Genomic DNA, 18925 nt, shown 5'->3' with positions numbered 1-18925 from the left:
AGCATTCACATGTAAAGAAAAAAATAAATCGGTTTACATTACTAAAAATAAAATTTAGTACAATTTTAACTGAAAGGAAATGTAGGTATGAGTTTGTGTCACTAAATAAAATTTTTCCACCGAAGTTCTCAGTTTCGCACTTTTGCACTAGCAAAATTACTTGGATAAAAATCAGACATAGTATGTGAAATAGGAATTGTTTTAGAGTTGCGGTATACAAGTTGTATAAATGTACCTATATTCGTATATCTACATTAAATATATCAAAAGGAGCGCCGCAACTGTACATTGGAAATAATAGGACTATGAATAAGTTCGTGCGGTTTTACTGATGGCGTTACTTGATTATTATTCCATCGATCCACATTTCCAAACATTCATTGGAGAGCTACTGTCGTAAGGCACAAACGTCAGTATAAGTTTTTTATTTGAAGCGTAAACAACAATATTTTTACCACACTTGAAAATGTCGAATTTCGTGCCAAATAATGTGTTTTTGCGGGGAATTCTTCTTCATTATTTTAATATGAAGAAAAAAGCAGCCGAAAGTCATCGTATCTTGGTGGAAGTTTATGGTGAGCATGCTCTATCTGAGCGAACGTGCCAGAAGTGGTTTGCACGCTTTAAAAGTGGTGATTTTGGCTTGGAAGACGAAGAACGCGAGGGTGCGCCGCCAAAGTTCATGGATACCGAATTGGAGGAATTGCTCGATCAAGATCCGGCTCAAACGCAAGAAGAGGTTGCAAAAACTTTGGGAGTTGATCAATCAACCATTTCCAAACGTTTAAAAGCCATGGGAATGATCCGAAAGGTAGGCCATTGGGTGCCGTATGAATTGAAGCCAAGAGACGTTGAACGCCGTTTTATGGCATGCGAACAACTGCTTCAACGGCACAAAAGAAAGGGTTTTTTGCATCGAATTGTGACTGGCGATGAAAAGTGGGTCCATTACGACAATCCAAAACGTCGGGCAACGTATGGATACCCTGGCCATGCTTCAACATCGACGTCGGCGCAGAATATTCATGGCCTGAAGGTTATGCTGTGTATCTGGTGGGACCAGCTGGGTGTTGTGTATTATGAGCTACTGAAACCGAATGAAACGATTACGGGGGATGTCTACCGACGACAATTGATGCGTTTGAGCCGAGCACTGCGAGAAAAACGGCCGCAATACGCCGATAGACACGACAAAGTTATTTTGCAACATGACAATGCTCGGCCACATGTTGCACAAGTGGTCAAAACATACTTAGAAACGCTCAAATGGGATGTCCTACCCCACCCGCCGTATAGTCCAGACCTTGCGCCATCCGATTACTATCTCTTCCGATCGATGCAACATGGCCTGGCTGACCAGCACTTCCGTAATTACGATGAAGTCAAAAAATGGATCGATTCGTGGATTGCGGCAAAACCGACCGAATTTTTCACAAAGGGAATCCGTGAATTACCAGAAAGATGGGAAAAAGTAGTAGTAAGCGATGGACAATATTTTGAATATTAAATTTGTAACCATTTTACGTCAATAAAGTTTCAAATTTCGAAAAAAACCGCACGAACTTATTCATAGTCCTATTATTAACAAAAGAAAACAAAAAAAAAAAAATGGTTGTAGATGGGGTTGACGTAGGAAGTATAACAGATACTTTTTAAAAACGGCTTTGCCGTTCTGGAGATTTACGCTTGTTGGTTTGAGGGACCATGGTGAAAGGGGCATTCATCGATAGCTTGAGGAATTTTCCGAACAAAATACTGATTATATGTATGCATATTTCGATTTTCTTTTTCTCTTCGCTTGTTAGCTTTGCAGTCATTTGGATTTTGCTACTATTAAATAGGCACGCTTTATTAGCTTCACAACTTCTGACACATGCAAAGCTTTGAAAATGAAAAAAAAAAAACTCAGATGCATGTCGAATGCGCACACAATTCGTTCGCTCTAAGAGTGTAAACATGTTCATACGTACAAAAAATATAAGCATACAGTGAGTCAAAAAAGTATTGGCACACTCGAAAAATCAAAGTTCTCAGTGCTATAACTTTTCTTCTGATGAAAGTATAAAAAAATAGAAAACGGTATTTGCTAAATGTATTTATTTATTACGTATCTGAACAAAAAACCAAAAAATTAATTTCGACTTAGGATTATAAGCTAAAATAAGGCACAAATTCACATCAAAAAAGTATTGGCACAGGCAGTGTAATCAGCTTGCTCCATTGCAGCTGTAACGCGCTAATACTTCTTCTTAAGACTGAATAACGGCCTGCAAACGTCTCTTCATACTTTTAGAGAATCCTTTGACGTTATATGGTGAGATCGAAGATGCCACAAATGCTCAATAGGATTTCAGTTGGGCCATGTAAAATTTGCTTTTTGAATTATGAACACATGTCGTTTGTGTTACCACTCTAAAATAGGTGGTTCAAAAAGCAAGAGCTATATGTCCCACCCTGTATATCAACTACTCCTGCACAAGATAAGACCAACGTTTTGGATCATTAGGCCCAGTTTTTCGACACTTGGACTTAAATTTTCTTTAAGAATGTCGCGATACATATGCTTATCCATTGTCTCATCTATGAACACGAGCTTTCCGACGCCAGATGCCGCGAAACACTCCCAAACCATCACATTTCCTCCACCGTGCTTAACTGTTTTGAGCAGGTTGTTCTCCTGAAGCTCTCTATTAGGCTTTCGCCAAATCTTTTGTGCTCTATCTGACCCAAATAAATTGAATTTTGATTCATCACTAAATTGGTGGTGTTCCAAAAAGCGTTGGGCTTATTGAATTGTTGTTTAGCAAATACTAGCCTCTTTTTCTTATTTATCTTCGAAATGAAGGGTTTGCGTCGAGGAACCCGGTCATGATACATAGCCTTATATAGGGTATTCCGAACAGTTTCTACTGAAGTAAAACTTGTAACCTGATTTACAAATATGTTGCTTTCATAAAAATTTAACACCAAAATGAAAATTTATTGTGAAACTGACTACCGCAATACAAAATTGTAACTAAATCCTTTCGATGTTTAATTTCAAAAATTTGATGAAAGTAACTTGGATGATTAAAATATTCATAGTAATAAATATTTTTTGTTGTTGTTTTAAAAAACTATGCAATAAATAATTTTTTTCGTTGTTTTAAAAAACTATGCAGCAACTATTTTTGCCGTAGCCGAATGAGATGGTGCGTGACTACCATTCGGATTTCGAGGGAACGTAGGTTCGAATCTCGGTAAGAGACTAAAATGAAGAGAAAGTTTTTTCTAACACGTAACAGAAGTGTAAGCACCTACAAATTATTAAAAAAGGTGCTGTGCAAACTATTTAAGCCATCTCCTTTTTTTGAGAGTTGTAAAAGTCTTTGAAAAGCAATTGGACAAATTTGATCGTTTTTGGTAAAAGTTAAAATTAAAAATTATAATATCCTTGGCCGCAAGTCCACGGATATAAAAATGAATTGAAGATGACTTAGTAAAGGATTGGACTGCACTAAAGATTGAAAAAGTATCGGTATTGAATTTATATTCACTGAATTATACAGGATTTTCCACTAAGAGGTGTTATTTTGATATTCAAAGAAAAATGCTATTTTTTAACCCTCCGATGTTCATATGGGTCTGGCCAGACCCATTCGATCTTTAAATGTATGTAGATCTCTTATTTTTAATATCTGAGGCTTCTTAGTCCATGACTTCCTAAAATGTAGTGTGCTAAACACAATGAAGTAGCAAAATTAAGATTTTTGCTATATTTGTTGTAAAAATAATCATTTTAAACTAATTTCGTTAATTAAGCTCACATGGGTCTGTGCAGACCCATATAACCTTCTCATGTAAATTGGTTAACCGTTAGGTGTAAACAACTAAACTGTTAGCGGAGGTAGCGGCAGAGATAATTTTTTAGTTGACATTTGAAACCTAAAGTGAACACGTGTTTTTTAATTAGTGGGAAGTGTTTTTTTTAATAAAATGGAACAAGTAAATATGGATGAAGTTGATGTGATGACGCGTTTGCTTCGTGAGCTAAGTGCAGCAAATGTGAGTCCGGAAGAACGTCAGCGACTTCAGGCACAAATTGAACAAGAGTCCGATCCATTTGAAACAAGTGGCGACGTAGAAGATGATGAATATTTTCCAGATGAAGATGACTTCGGTGAAGCATCAGATATAGAACAGGAAATTGAGTTAGAGGCTGTTCTGGATAAAATCCATGATGATATTGAGGACTTGTATAGAGAACCTATCGCCCTTCAGGCTTCAACCACAATGGAATCATGCAGCACATCTATTACCCAGGGCCTTATATACAGGTCGAAAGATTGTAAGATGTGGAATTCAAATCCTCGTCTATGGAATGAAAAGCATCCCAGTAATAAACAGCGTTCTTGGGTAATGACTAACGAAGACGAAATGTATGCTTTTCTTTGGTATGCTACTTATTGCTGGTGTATTCCACTCGAATTCTCAGCCAGCGAAAGAATTGTGGGCCAGTTACAATAAGCTAAATCTGCTGCCCTGGACGATGTATGGCTCATGCTGATGGCCAATTTAGAGAAAGCATACACTCCGGATTGTCATGTAACCGTCGATGAACAGTTATTTCCATATCGTTGGCGCACTCGATTCACCCAATATATTCCGAGTAAGCCGGCAAAATATGGCATGAAAGTGTGGTGGATTTGTGACTCTGTTTCAAACTACCCTTTGAAAGTTATAATTTATACCGGAAAACCACCAGGTGGCCAGCGAGAAACGAATCAAGGTGAACGGGTCGTCATGAAATTGATGGAAAATTATAAGAACAGCGGTAGGACTGTTTATGCAGACAATTTTTTTCCAACATACAACTTGGCAAAAATGTTGATGGCTCGTAGTGTGGCTTTCGTCGGTACCGTAAGAAAAAATTAGACCTTCATTCCGCATGAATTGCTTAACCCGAAGCGTGATGTTAAAAGCACTTTATTTTGTTATCACAATAATAATATCGCTCTGTGCTCGTATATGGTAAAGCCGAAAAAGCCAGTAATTATGTTATCCACTGCCCATTACCGTCAAAGCACCGATCCATTGAAAGGATTCAAGCCAGATCAAATTTTGGACTACAATAAATTTAAAGCGGGGGTAGATACAATGGATCAAATGTTGACTGGCTATTCGTGCAAACGCTCGACAAACCGTTGGCCACTGGCAAAGTTTTATAATATGCTTGATATTGCCGGTTTGGCCTCATTCATCATCTATGACGAGCTGAATCCGGCAAAGCAGAGCGATAAGAGGCGCTCATTTATCATTGAATTGGCACGGCAGCTAGTTATCCCACATATGACGAAACGGGCGACTAACCCATTAGTATGGAGGTTTGCTCATATAAGACAGGCAATGAATCTTTTCAATATCAAGGTGGGTATGAATTATATAAACACCTACATATATCTCCGCGTATAAAGATATGTGTATGCATGTATTCATATCTACTAATTTAAAATAAATTATTTCGCTACTTTTAGGTACCGGAATCTTGTCCATCGACATCAGATGCAGCACAGCAACAATCATATGCTCAAGATGCTTCAACACTGTCATCGTGCTACCATTGTGCTGCTTCTTCTTCGAAAAAGCGACGTAAAACTCGTTATAACTGCAGCAAATGTAATCGTCCCATATGTCTTAATGAACATTCCATGCAACTATATAGTTGTAAAACCAATTGCTCTTCGTAATTAATACTAATCCGTTCAAATAAATAAATACAATTATTTTTAAAACCGTATTTCTTACATTATTTGTATGGGTCTGGGCAGACCCTTATGATGCACTTACCGCATCATAAGGCACCGAACATCGGAGGGTTAATATATTAATGACCGAATATTTATTTCATTATAAAGTGGAAGGTGTGCCGTTAATACTGGAAAATAAGATCAATCAAATGACCACCACGACCACGCTTACAGGACAATATCCTTTTCATGATATTTTCCATAACCCAATTTCAAAGTGGCTGCCCTATGTCCTCGATAGCCTCACGAACTCCATCTTTGAGGTCTTGAATCGACCCTGGGCTGTTGGCGTAGACCTTCTCTTTCACGTGGCCCGAAAGAAAAAAGTCACAAGGTGTTAAATCACAAGATCTCGGTGGCCAATTGAAATCACCTCTTCGAGAGATAACACGGTCCGGAAACTTTTCCCATGAATATCAATGGTTTCGTTGCTTGAGTGGCACATAGCGCCGTGTTGTTGAAAATAAACGTTGTCTAGATCAATACCATCCAATTCCGGCCATAAAAAATTGTGAATAATCTCTCGATAGCGCACTCACAGACAAAATAACATCTGTTATTGGAAAACCCTTTATGAATATACAGGCTGTCCAGTGGCAGAATCAGGAATGAAAAGCTAAATTAAAAAATAGTTACTATTGATGAAAGTTTACTTCAATAAATGTTACAAAGAAGACAAGTGGGATTTTATTTTCTATTTCGTTCAGCATTCGCCGAGAGGAGACACCATCCATAGGAATTACTTGCCCTCAAGGAGGATTCTCAAAAAAAGTATGCTCCAATTCTTGCACTACTTGAAGAAGCTCACTGCTTGACGGACCCTCACTTTGGGGCTTGGATGTTGTTGTTGATGTATTACAACAGGGTTCTGTCCTTTGGGTGATCAATCGACAATTTTGCTTTTATATATATAATTGATGCTTACACCCTTCTCCTGTTTGCGGCGGTCTTCATCATTCCAAAGCATTGTTTACTGTTTTTCATTTAAGCTCTTGCATGATTTCAATTCTAAAGTTGTGAGCCCTGGCTGTAGATTGTTTGCCTCCGAACTTGTTGTGCGGAATCTTTGCACCCATAAACAAATCAAATCTTCCCTCGGGTATCACGTAAACGTCGACTATTGTAACGTGAAAAAAATCAATGACGAGCAGTTGAACAACAGTTACTGGCCTAGTCGTTTTGACTGCGAACGCACCCTTTTGACTCGTACACTACGACATCGTGACTAACTAACCAGCACGAATAACAAAGCTAATGCGATTCCCTCCCTGTTCATACGATCAGTGGTTACAAAGCAACTTTAAATTTAAAACCTGATTTCGCCACAGAACACCTTGTATGTATGTACTTATATTTATAATACACCATGCGCAAAAAAATGTAAATTGCGTTTTAATTTGTTTCTTATTTTACATTTTATTTGGTTTTTGTTTAATAAATTTGGTAAAATTTAACTCCTCACTTTTACAGCTATTCTGCTGAAATTTTGCCTAGTACAGTTTGTTAATATCATCTCAGGTATTTCGGAAAGGTTTAATATCGGAACATTTAAGTTCCCATGGAACTGATTGTTCAAATTTGAGTTCTCAGCGCCTGCAATAGTTAAATACCTTTATCCCGAAAACTGCATCCAATGTGACAAAATGAGGAATATTTCTGGATGGGAGAATACGTATGAAACTTAATAGAAACTTTTTCTAATAATACATTAAGAATGAGGAATTTAATATTATATAATACATATTTTCTTATGGAATCATTAGATATAAAATCTTGATAGCGTACAGCTCTTGAAAGCATGGAGTGTGACTAAGTTAACATAGAAAATATTGACTGCTCAATTTATTTGGAAGACTAAATTAACAAATTAAACTTCCTATCTGTGTAATCTTGCACTTTCGAGATTTGAAATATGTTAGCTCGACAGACCACAAACCTCCTGAAAAAATAAAATTTTCCAAAATTGCCATTACACAAACTCAAATCTGCCACAGAGTAGAATATCATAATTTCGTCCATATACTTCTTAAAATTGTATGCCACACTTTTTTTACCTTTAAGGAAACTTTCATTTTATATTTAATTTCAGGCAACTCAAATTCGGACAATGTATACTCGTATGCTCATATAATGTAGGCCCCTCCATTTGTGGAACAACATCAAGGCGAACGCCACAAATTGGAGAAGAGCTCGGTCCACCAACATCTTATGCCGCCTACTAGCGGCAGACGGTTTATTTTATGAAGTGCTGCTTCAAGCCAGAAATACACGCGGAGATTTGGCACTGCTTGCCGAGGGATGAGCGCATTTTCTATAATTTGGTGGTACATGTACCCAAATGCTTTCTAGCCCGGGCCTTTCGATAAGTAGTCATACACAAAACCACTTGGTTATAGCGGTCACTGTATTACTTTTGTATTTTTAATATATCCAAAAGTCTCTACAAACCGTGCCCATAATTTATCCAGTATGTGTTACCTGGCTTAAAATATGTAAGTGCGTACGTACTTCAATGTGCGCGTAATCAGCTAAACATTTCCCGTAATAAAATTTAGCACGTACTGAAGTCAATCGCCACCACAGCATTACATGTTGATAGCAAAATACGTGTAGCGGGCTTATCGCCCTCTGTTGACGAGTGGAAGGCAAGGAAAAATAAGTATTGGTTTTGGTCCGAATCAAACTTTATATAGCTGCGCAAATTTTAGTAAAATTTAATTTGAAACAAATTCATGGACAATGAGATTTTTAGCGTCTATCATCAGACGGACAGAACAAAATTAAGTCTTAGCATATAAAAAGTGGGTTGTGATTTTTGCTCGATATCAAAAATATTTCAGCCAGAACTTAATCAGGTGATGATCCATAGGTGTACTAAATTTGCGTAAGTTTTATTAAGTCGTTGTCGAGATATTCACTGCAGAATTACCCCAGAAGAGATATCGGGTTTTTTGAATTTTTTCTGGAAAATTAACGTGAGTTGAGAGGTGGGCGTAGTTATAAGCCGATTTCGCAAATTTCGAATCAAAAAATACTTTGGATAAAGGATTATATGTACGGCTAGTTTCATTGAGATATATTAATTTTTTATCATGTTATCCAGCGCACTGGCGGTTAGTCATGCCGAAATCGATTTCTCCTGAGCAATTCGACATATGTGTAGTAGTTTTATCGGGTAGTTTCAATAATTATTTCATGAGTGTCCACGTGACACTCCTCGAATTTCATGGGAGCAAACATTTAAACAGAGGTATTTGCTTCCAAAGTTTCCACTTTCGGTTGTACGGTAGTTTCTTTCATTTCAAAGCCAACCAAATTATCGCAATTAGCGCACACTAAAGCCACTGGCTGAGTTGAAAGTTCAATACTTTGGCGAGCCGCAGCAGTAGCTACGGCAACTGTAGCTGCCCCATTTACTTCGACTTCTTCTTTAACATGAGATTGTAGATGCTTTTTAAAATTACTTAGTTGTTTGAAGAATTTCTGACAGGTAGCACAGGATTAAGGTTTCGTATTTATATGGCTCATTATGTATTATTTAAGATTGACGTGCTGAGAGAAATATCGACTGCTTCGTTTGCAATGGAATGGTTTTTCACCAGTAGGAGTTAGTTGTTGGCGATGTATGTTACTTTGTTGAGTAAAATAAAAAAAGGGCATCGGTATGGTCGCTCTCCATTTTGCACCGAGAAGTGTCACTGTAAATTGACAGCTTGCTGTAATGCCATATGTGTATATGCCTTTATTTAAATTTATGTTGATCCCATCACCGTTATGTAAACAAACTACTTTAAAATATAATAATGATAGTCGGCTGCGCTTATAGCGGTGGGAAGATCGTCAGCCGAAGCAGGAATGTATCATTGCGTTCAGCTGACGTATTTTCACCCCTCTACGGCGCTGCTGACTATTTTGTTCTATTCTACTAAATGTCAACAATACATGAAAAAAATTTCAGCCGGTATAAAATGAGTTGGTGGACATTTTTTTTCGACACGTTTCGTATCCTCCCACAATCACACCCATCGCGGTGGCGCCAGCTGACGTTCCCTTTCGTTATTCATGAAAGCTAAGTCACAAGTATAGTGAAGAATTTAACGGTATAAAAATGCAGTTCAAAATCGGCCCCTGGCTCCCGGACTAAAACATCTTTGTAGTCATCTGCTTATTTTGAGAGTACCGAGTGCCAGAAATACTAGAAACAAAAATGAAGCTATCGATTTTCTTTCTGCCACTCGTATGGGCGTCAGCGAGATGAAAGCTATGATTAGTGTGTGTTGCTGGTGGCCAAACAGCTGGAGCAAACAGCTAAAAGACGTCGTGTTACCCTTATTTAATGATGTATGCAAATCAAGTTAAGAAGAGCCTTGGAATGCCCAAAAAAGCTTTCTAAAAAGTGTTCAGTAGATATTTGTGGTCAATGCGCGGCGAGGTGGTGCTTGTTTATAGTAGACAGTGCAGCAAGTGAATATAGGGTTTTGATATGGTACGAAATTATAACTCATATGTCAGTAAAATAACTACCAAATGTCCTTCAATCAGTATTTGCGCCCTTTGAGTGCCGGATACAATCATATCTGCTTTCGTCGTGAGCGAATCTTAAAATTTAAAAAATACTCGTATAAATTAATCTATTCATAAATATTATCGAAAGCTAGAAAACCAACGATTTCTATAATTCCTATTTGATTTTTACTAAATTGTAATATTCATTACATATTTATTTTGACTTGATTTAAATTATTTGTAAACTGTGGCTGTGTGAGTTCAACGGAGGGTGAAATGGTATGCACTTACGAAAAGTGGTGAAAGGTCGTTTTTATTTTTTGAGGTTCTTTTAACTTTAACTCACGCCCTCTTTTTTATATTGAGTACACCTATGCATGTGTATACATGCAAAAATTTCCCATTTCTTATATGTGCACACACATATGCACATAGTACATATATATGGAGTACAAAATGTTTACTTCGCCACTTTAAAAATTTAAAGCTGTTTAGAAATAGGATTTAATTTGCGTGATTGTGGTGGAATGCTCCAGTTTGAACGGACACGAGCGCAAATAACTAAATTATTCCATTTTTGCATGTTTGTAAACTATTTCACGCATACATATGTACATACATTTAGAGCAAATAGCTGCGAGAGTGTGTGAATAAACCCGCGACTGTTCGAGTTTTTCGTAATTCGTTTGCTATCAAGCTAACAATTTCATTTTGCTAATGCAATTCGAATTACTTTGGCCTCATTTTTTAACGTGCGTACACACTTGTGTGTGCATACACACATACATTCCCATATTAGTTGGCACATGAGGTAGTGTGAAGTAGCGAAAAATGGCAAATTTTAATTTAAATAAATAAATTTGTTTGCATATGAGCAAATGTGCATATGTATGTGTGAATTTTTTTACATTGGCATGGCGCGTGAATAGCTTCAAAATTACGCACATATGCATGAATGCGAATAAAACTTCTATTCAAAAAGTTCTCGGAATTTGTCAATAAAATGGAAACTTTTCAACTATTCACTAACTGGTTTTTTAATAACATTAAGTTATTCTACATGATTCCAAATACTTCTTTTATTCTCCGATGTATATACATTTTGTAGGCTTATTTTTTCAATCTTCAGTATACCGATTTTGGTATCGCTTCTTCCTTTTCTTAGTATTTCAATGGTTGCAAGGGCTTGATAATCAATTTTTTTTATCTTATAAAATAAGTAAAGAGTGATTTTCAAGAGCTTGAGAAACTTAAAATGATAATACAAAACAGGAATGTTGCTGAAATGATTTTGTTTTTGTTATAACCTGGTAGATAATTTCATGGCAATGGTTTTTTGAATATTATATCCGGCATATATCCTCCGCAGCTACAAGTGACATGGTCAGTTCAATTGACTATTTCTTTCAATAAATCCGAACGAAGGTCATTTGGAGGCAATTTTTGCACGAGCTGTATGTTATAGACACGTAAGCCACCGTAGCCGTGCAGGGCTATCATTCAGAAGTGCGTCGGTTCTAATTTACGTGCATGCAACACCAAAGTGATAGACACAATTTTTCTAATAGCGGTCGCCCCTCGACAATCCTCCGAGTATATTACTGTTATGAAAAAGCTCCCCATTAAAACCCATTTGCCGTTCGGAGTCGGTTTAAATCTGTTTTTTTTTTTGTGTTGAGGGGGCACAAAGTATTGGATACCAAAAAAATGGGAGACTTGTCGCTCAGCTCACCCACTAAAAACCCACCCCAGCTCCGTTTTCCTCCCATGGCGTGACAACCGTTAAGTATCACTTCACGGCAGGGAGGGCCGCCTATTTCCGATTCATGAAGGTCTTCGCTGTTGTTCAACGCTACGCAATTTTATGATAATACTTCTTTCCATATTACAGACACTGAAGAAGTAATCTTCCGAGTCAAGCATTATATTAACTAGGTTAAGGACTGTAATTGGTTTTCCCGCCATAGTGCTGAACTACTCCCTTTTGAAATCAAATTGAGCACAGCCAAACAAAACATGCTGCGTGCTTAAACCTATATAGATAGAATTTAAAACACCCATAGGTCAGATGAAAGTCTAACTGTCAATGTTTTCGGTTAACCCATTTTGGAGATTATGGAAATCAAGCGGTACGTCCAACGCGCCTTGCGGGACGAACTCCATTTTTCCTCTCATATACGAATGCTACACTTTCTTGCTTCCTTACTTGCTGTACAAGCTTTGTTATTTTAAGCTTTAGCACAATCATTTGCCATTAACCTAATTGGGAGTAGCCCCGCAAAAACTATAATAGCGTCCTCTGCGAAACGCGCAGCACATTCTGAGGGCACTCATTCGGTACACAGGTTCCATACACTCTACATATGAGATGTAGTTCGTGGCTTCCGCCCATGTTGGTATGCATCATACAGCAAAATCGACGAAACAAACGGTGTTAAAAAACCTCCTTCAGTTTTTTTTAGAATCTCTGATGCTAATCATTATGCGTGTTAGCGCCGTTACTCCCTCCGTTGGTTTCTTGCTCTTTGAAATTAAGCATAGGGTCAATTATTATGCCCATGTATTAAATATACGGCTTCGATTATACAGCTTAAAACTGTAGGCCCTTCTATTGGAAGTGTACGCGCCAATTATTTATTTATTTCTATAAGGCATGAATGACCCTTTTGTAGAATTTTCAACATAGTCGAAGGATAAACGACGGAAACGATATTTCGAAGTCTTTTTCAACACTTCGCGCTGTGAACTACGCGAATAAATTTATTTTTGTCAAAGTAAATTTCCACAATTTGGAAGCTTTTTTCTGGGGTGAAACGATTCACGATGGCTTGCCAAACTTTACTGAATAGAAGTGTCAGCACAGTTTGCCATTTTCAGCTATCAAACAGTAATTATCGATATCTATTGTTCTCATGAAGCTAAACGAACAAATTTTATTACAAAATGCTCAGAATATTCTTAAAAAGTGTTAAGTCAATTATAATAATCCAAGGTGGGGCTTGGAAATGTTCCATTCATTAGGAAAGATCGCCGTGCGGAAAATATTGATCTCATTCTCTCAAAAACTTAATGTTTTTAAAAATTATTAGCCGATCTTGTACAAATTTGGCTTGTTTCTTCCAGGTAAGAATGTCAAATGTTAAATGAAATATTGGTTTTTCTTGTAACAAAACTAATTTTATTTATTTATTTATATATTAGTATTCTATAGTATAAAATACTTTAGGGATAAGATAGATATATAAGTAGCAGACTTTCTTGGATGGCCAAAGTATCATATTATAATATTATTATTGACATAAATACCAATTGAAACTAAGAAATTTTACGAAGCTTGATTCAGCATTCCTACTAGCAATAATACGAGGGATGCCTTTTATATGTCGGGATTAGAGAACAAAACCAAATTTTAATCATCGAAAATCACTTTATTGATTTTCGAAATATTCTCCATGAAGATCTATACACTTTTGCATGCGTTTGAACCAATTGTCGAAGCACTTTCGCCACTCTGAATGAGGTACCTCCAAAACATGCATTCTGAATGCCGCAACCGCTTCTTCAGGTGTCGAAAAACGTTGACCTCTCAATTTGTTTTTTACGTACGGGAATAAAAAGAAGTCATTCGGTGCCAAGTCAGGACTATACGGCGGATGACCCATTAATTTGATGTTTTGGGTGCTCAAAAGTGCAGTTGTTTGAGCCGATGTGTGAGAGCTCGCATCGTCCTGGTGAAGAGTGATCCGTCTTTGGCGATTGGTTTTCCAAATTTCTTGGAAGACAAATGGCAAACAAATGGTTGTGTACCACTCAGAATTTACTGTTCTGCGTCGTTCTAGTGGTACGGTTGCGACATGTCCAGTTTTTCCGAAAAAACAGGCGACCATTTGCTTGGAAGTGCTTCGTGCGCGAACAACTTTTGTTGGATTTGGCTCATCTTGAAACACCCATACAGTCGACTGCAGTTTACTTTCGGGCTCATACGCGTAAATCCATGATTCATCACCTGTCACGATGTCATAGACGTGTTTCGAAGCCCCGCGATCGTATTTTTTGAGCATTTCCTTCGACCAATCGACACGAGCCTTTTTTTTGAGCGATTGACAAATTGTGTGGGATCCAACGCGAACAAATTTTTTTGACAGTCAAATGTTTATGCAATATTGAATGTATGCTGGTCCCACTAATGCCTAAGATTGTCTCAATCTCACGAAAGGTCACATGAAGATCTTGCAATATCAGTTCGCGCACAGCATCAATGGTTTTCGGAACAACAACTGATTTTGGACGACCTTCACGAAGTGAACTACGACCACGATTGAATTCACCATACCATCGATAAACACTGGTCCTTGATGGAGCTTCATCGCCAAAAAATGAATTAAGTTCATCCATGCAATGTTGCTGAGTTAATCCACGTCGAAAGTTATAAAAAATAATCGCACGAAAATGTTCACGATTTAATTCCATTTTTCGACCGAGATGAATCTTTTAAGCTACTGTAAACAACACAAATAGCGCTGGTATTTCAAAACGTTCTGAGTACGTAAAAGCCAAAAAATGTCAAACTTTGTGATACAGCTGTCAGTTGCCAGATTGCAACACCAGGGTTGCCAAATCCCGAAATATAAAAGGCACCCCGTAGTTTTCCTCATAGAAAGGGTAAACATTTTGAAGGCTCCTCTGCGGAATATTAAAGCGTATCTGCTCGAGTAATACCAGACAATGATAACTTTAATTATGTTGAAAGTGAAAATACTGCTGCTATTTTCTTCAGTAAGTTAAACTTTCGTACCTCCTTTCTTAACTCCATTCCGCGTTGCTTTCAATTTCTCTACTGATAATCTTGCCTCAAATACTATTGTTTAATCAAGTAATGCATACTCCGCGACGGGTTTTGTTTAATTCATAGAGAAACCACCATTTTAGGGTCGCGACCTAACCATCTTCCGACGCTGGTGTCCATGCGTGATAGTTAAATCCCAATAGGACTTAGCTCAACAATTACTATGTTCTTTTGTTTTTTCCACAGTAAGTTAAAGGTTTAAATTTTCATCAAAAGCCCCGACTGAAGTATTGTGTATAAATCGCCTCCAATCATAATTCCTATAAGACCCCTAATAAAATTGACATTTGATTAAATTTAATGAAATATTTTTTGTAGAAAATTTTAACCACTAAACTCGTATCATAATGACCCTCTTTAAAATAAGTTTCATACGGTTTTATTTTAAGAGGCAGTGAGAGAATTAAAAAGCTCCACAGACATTGTGTGAGTACGCAAGAGAACTTAATAGGAGCTTTTTATGTACACAAAGTTGGGGTTGAATCATTGCAGTGATCAAATTTTTTTCGATTTCAACTTGCATAAGTTTCAAATATTGTACGAAGACAGTTTTTATAATGCTAACATAAAATACTGCATCCAGGTTAAAAAAACAGTAACCACAAGCTTTAAAGCCACTTCTTAGTATTTCCGGAGCTGCCGCCATAATAACAAAGAAAACACGCTTCTTGTTTGTTCAAAGTCACCTTTATTCTTTGCTTTCGGGCACTTTAGACGAGGTTCACCAGTTCCTGTCGATCGTTTTGATTACAGCGTGAAGCGATGGATCCATGTTTCATCCATTGTCACATATTGATGCGAAAAGTCCGGTTTATTACGTTTAAAATGGCCAAACTTTGCTCAGAATCATTTACACGTTGTTGTTTTTGGTCAACAGTGAGCACGTGCGGCTTTGAAGAGAGTGCTCGGCTAGTAAAGTGATCATGAAATATAAAGGCAACACCTTCCTTTGATATCTTTACGATGTCAGCTAATTCACGCAACTTCACTTTTTGATCATTCAAAACGATTTTGTGGATTTTTTTTATATTTTTTTGTTGTATATCATCGGTGTTCCTATAACCACGTTTGAAGCCAGAAAACCATCGTTTTATTATTGTTTCAGATGGAGGGGAGACCCCATAATACTTTTGAAGCCATTGCTTTGCTTGATCGGAGCTTTCCCCATCAAGAAGCAGTGGAAAATTAAAACACAAAATTCTTTTTTGTCCATTATTTTGAAAATAACAAAAGTAGAGTCACTCTTAGCACAATAACTGACGAACTAATAAATAAAATATCAAAAAATTTTAACATCTGTATTTTTAAGGTTCGTTTTAACTGAAAAAGGGGTGAGTGCATTGAAACTACTATATCTAAACTTCAAGCTCTGGACAAAAAAAAAAAAAATTGCAAATTCTTCCGTATGAAAAAATTGTTGATGCTATAATTGCACTCAAAATTGGCAAATGGTATTTTTATATTTCTCAGAATTTATTGCAATAACGTCCAGAGACAACATTCAAATTTTAAAAGTCATTGCGGTTAAGGTGACCACAGTCGGCGGACAAGGGTAAAATCATTTAATTGACCTGCACTATTTCCACCTTCATTGAGAGCTAGCATCAATCTAGCAAAAAGCAGATAGATAAAATCAATTATTTAATTACGCAGATAAAATAAACAAATCACCGATTTTTTTTTGTTCAAAATGTCACGCATTCTAAAAGGTTGCAATGAAATGTATATAAAAATCAAACCAATTTCTCATTTTTTTAGTTAATAGATTTGCTAATAAAATCCAACGCAAATATGAACCAGCCCGTAAATGTGTGCATTTAGCTCATGCACATACATACATGCGTTTTTCTACCAATATATGTATGTAAAAAGATACTTTAGTTGTTTTAGTTTTGTTTTTACTGACAATGCCAAAGTGAAGGAACGTAGAATGTAAAACTGCTATGGCTGAATTCCTAAAATTTCGGAAAGTATTTGCAAAATGCTAGTGGAAATGTTAAAATATTATTTTCATTTGTATTCGTGCTAGAAAAAATGTACTGAATCGTTTCAAGTCTCGTTTTCAAACTCAATCTTTTCTCGTGGAAGTACAAAAAAGTAAAATGGGGTTTTTAAGGCTTTGCCATTATTTTTTTGGGTTTGACTAATTTGAATGTATTATTCCGCTAATTTCACTGGTAATCAAGTCTTCGATAATAGCTTGGCCCAAAGAAAGCATTTTTTTTACCAACTTCACAACTCTGTTCATTCCAAAACACTATAAATAATCCTCTGCACTAATCCGAGAGAGGCACTAACACAGATAGATTTCTCCTTGAAACTCGCACGGCGCGCGATTTTTCCAACTGTTTTCGATGTTTTTGGAACGTTTGTCATTGGAAGTAGGCAAACCTTTTTACTCATATGCCCGCATTTTCCTAGTCTTTGAGGTTTTCTTTTCAATACCTCCGAAAATTTGATTCTCTGTGAAACCCAAAACATTTTCGACAAACTTTTTACTCAACTAAATTAAAAATAGCGATGGGAAATATTACAGGAACTTTGCAAAGAAATATTTGTGACAACCTCTCTACCACAGAAAACAACAGCAAATTCGGTTACTTTTGGAACAGATGCTACATGTGTGTGGGTGCGTGCCCATTTTTTGGCGGTGGTTATCTAGATTAATACTTTTTGTATGAGTAATTTGGTGTGTATGCAATTGTAATGAAAATTTATGGCAGTAAGTTCTTTATGCCACACATTTGAAATGGTCCTTAAATTTTTAATGTTTTCATGTGTAAAATATATTAAGCTTTTAATGCTGAAATATCATGTGATTTCTGCCAAGTGCAAATGTTGTTTATGTAGCTGTTACATTTTTTTCTACCTTTCTTTATCATATATGTAAGTACAGCAGAAATTTATTTGTACTTCAGATTTTATAAACGGCTATAGTTTCGCACGCGGTATGTGAGAGAAGAGCTTGTTAAAGAAGTGCGGCACTCTGGCAAGAATTTAAAAGTCTGCTGCAAAAAGTACAAAGAGTAGTGAAAGTAAAAATTTAACAACACACAAATTAAGGTGGTTTCCACAAAGAAAGAAGAAAATTATGTGTGCCCTGTCGCACTTCCTAATGGTTTTTACGACTGAATATTTTTCCCGTTTTCCTTCATAACTCACCGCTTTCAAGACGATTTGGGATGATGAAAAGGATTATTCTATCGATAAAAAATAACAAATAAAAAACAAAATGAGAAATATAAAAAGTAAAATAATAAATAGTAAATAATAAAGAAGAAGTAAATAAAATCAGCACGGTCACCTGGATATCTTCAATTTCGCTTTTGACCCAAATAATCTCCTTTAGAGCTTGACAACTTCTGACGAAACCTTTCTTTTCTTTGCACCTGAAGCTGCAATTGAATTTCTAATGAAGAAGTCCAGATATGTGTGCAGCATATGCGATTTGAGTGGCATGTTACGCCCCATACTCTTGTACCCTAATAAAAATGCCTCAACATGAGCGACATATTGTGACTCAGGACATCAGGAATTCGTAAAAATGGTTGCAAAATAAACGTCGGAGATCAAAATCAAATAGGTTCAGGCACTGATGCCTTCTTATAATTTGGAGCGCCAAAACTTTTGGAAAAAAAATTTAAACTTCCTCGAAAAATCATTTGCAGTCATAATGTAAATTTTTGTTTCGATGGCTTTGTCAGTAAGAAAAATACGCGTTACTGGATAATGGCAAAAAAAAAGAAGTGCAATCACAAAGTGGACTCTTATATTTGTTTTAAGCCAT

The 18925-nt window shown here is 36.7% G+C and overlaps 1 protein-coding gene across 1 annotated transcript in view; it reads right to left on the bottom strand.

Moving 5' to 3' along the window:
• The window catches only part of LOC128861694 (glutamate receptor 1), a 262464-nt gene that overhangs the window by 58760 nt on the left and 184779 nt on the right, over positions 1–18925 (bottom strand). The gene's annotated exons all lie outside the window — the stretch shown is intronic.

Source organism: Anastrepha ludens, chromosome 4 (assembly GCF_028408465.1).
Source record: "Anastrepha ludens isolate Willacy chromosome 4, idAnaLude1.1, whole genome shotgun sequence".
Classification (NCBI taxonomy): Eukaryota; Metazoa; Arthropoda; class Insecta; order Diptera; family Tephritidae; genus Anastrepha; species Anastrepha ludens.
Note: the sequence above shows the minus strand (reverse complement) of the source record. Positions and strands in the feature narration are given on the sequence as shown.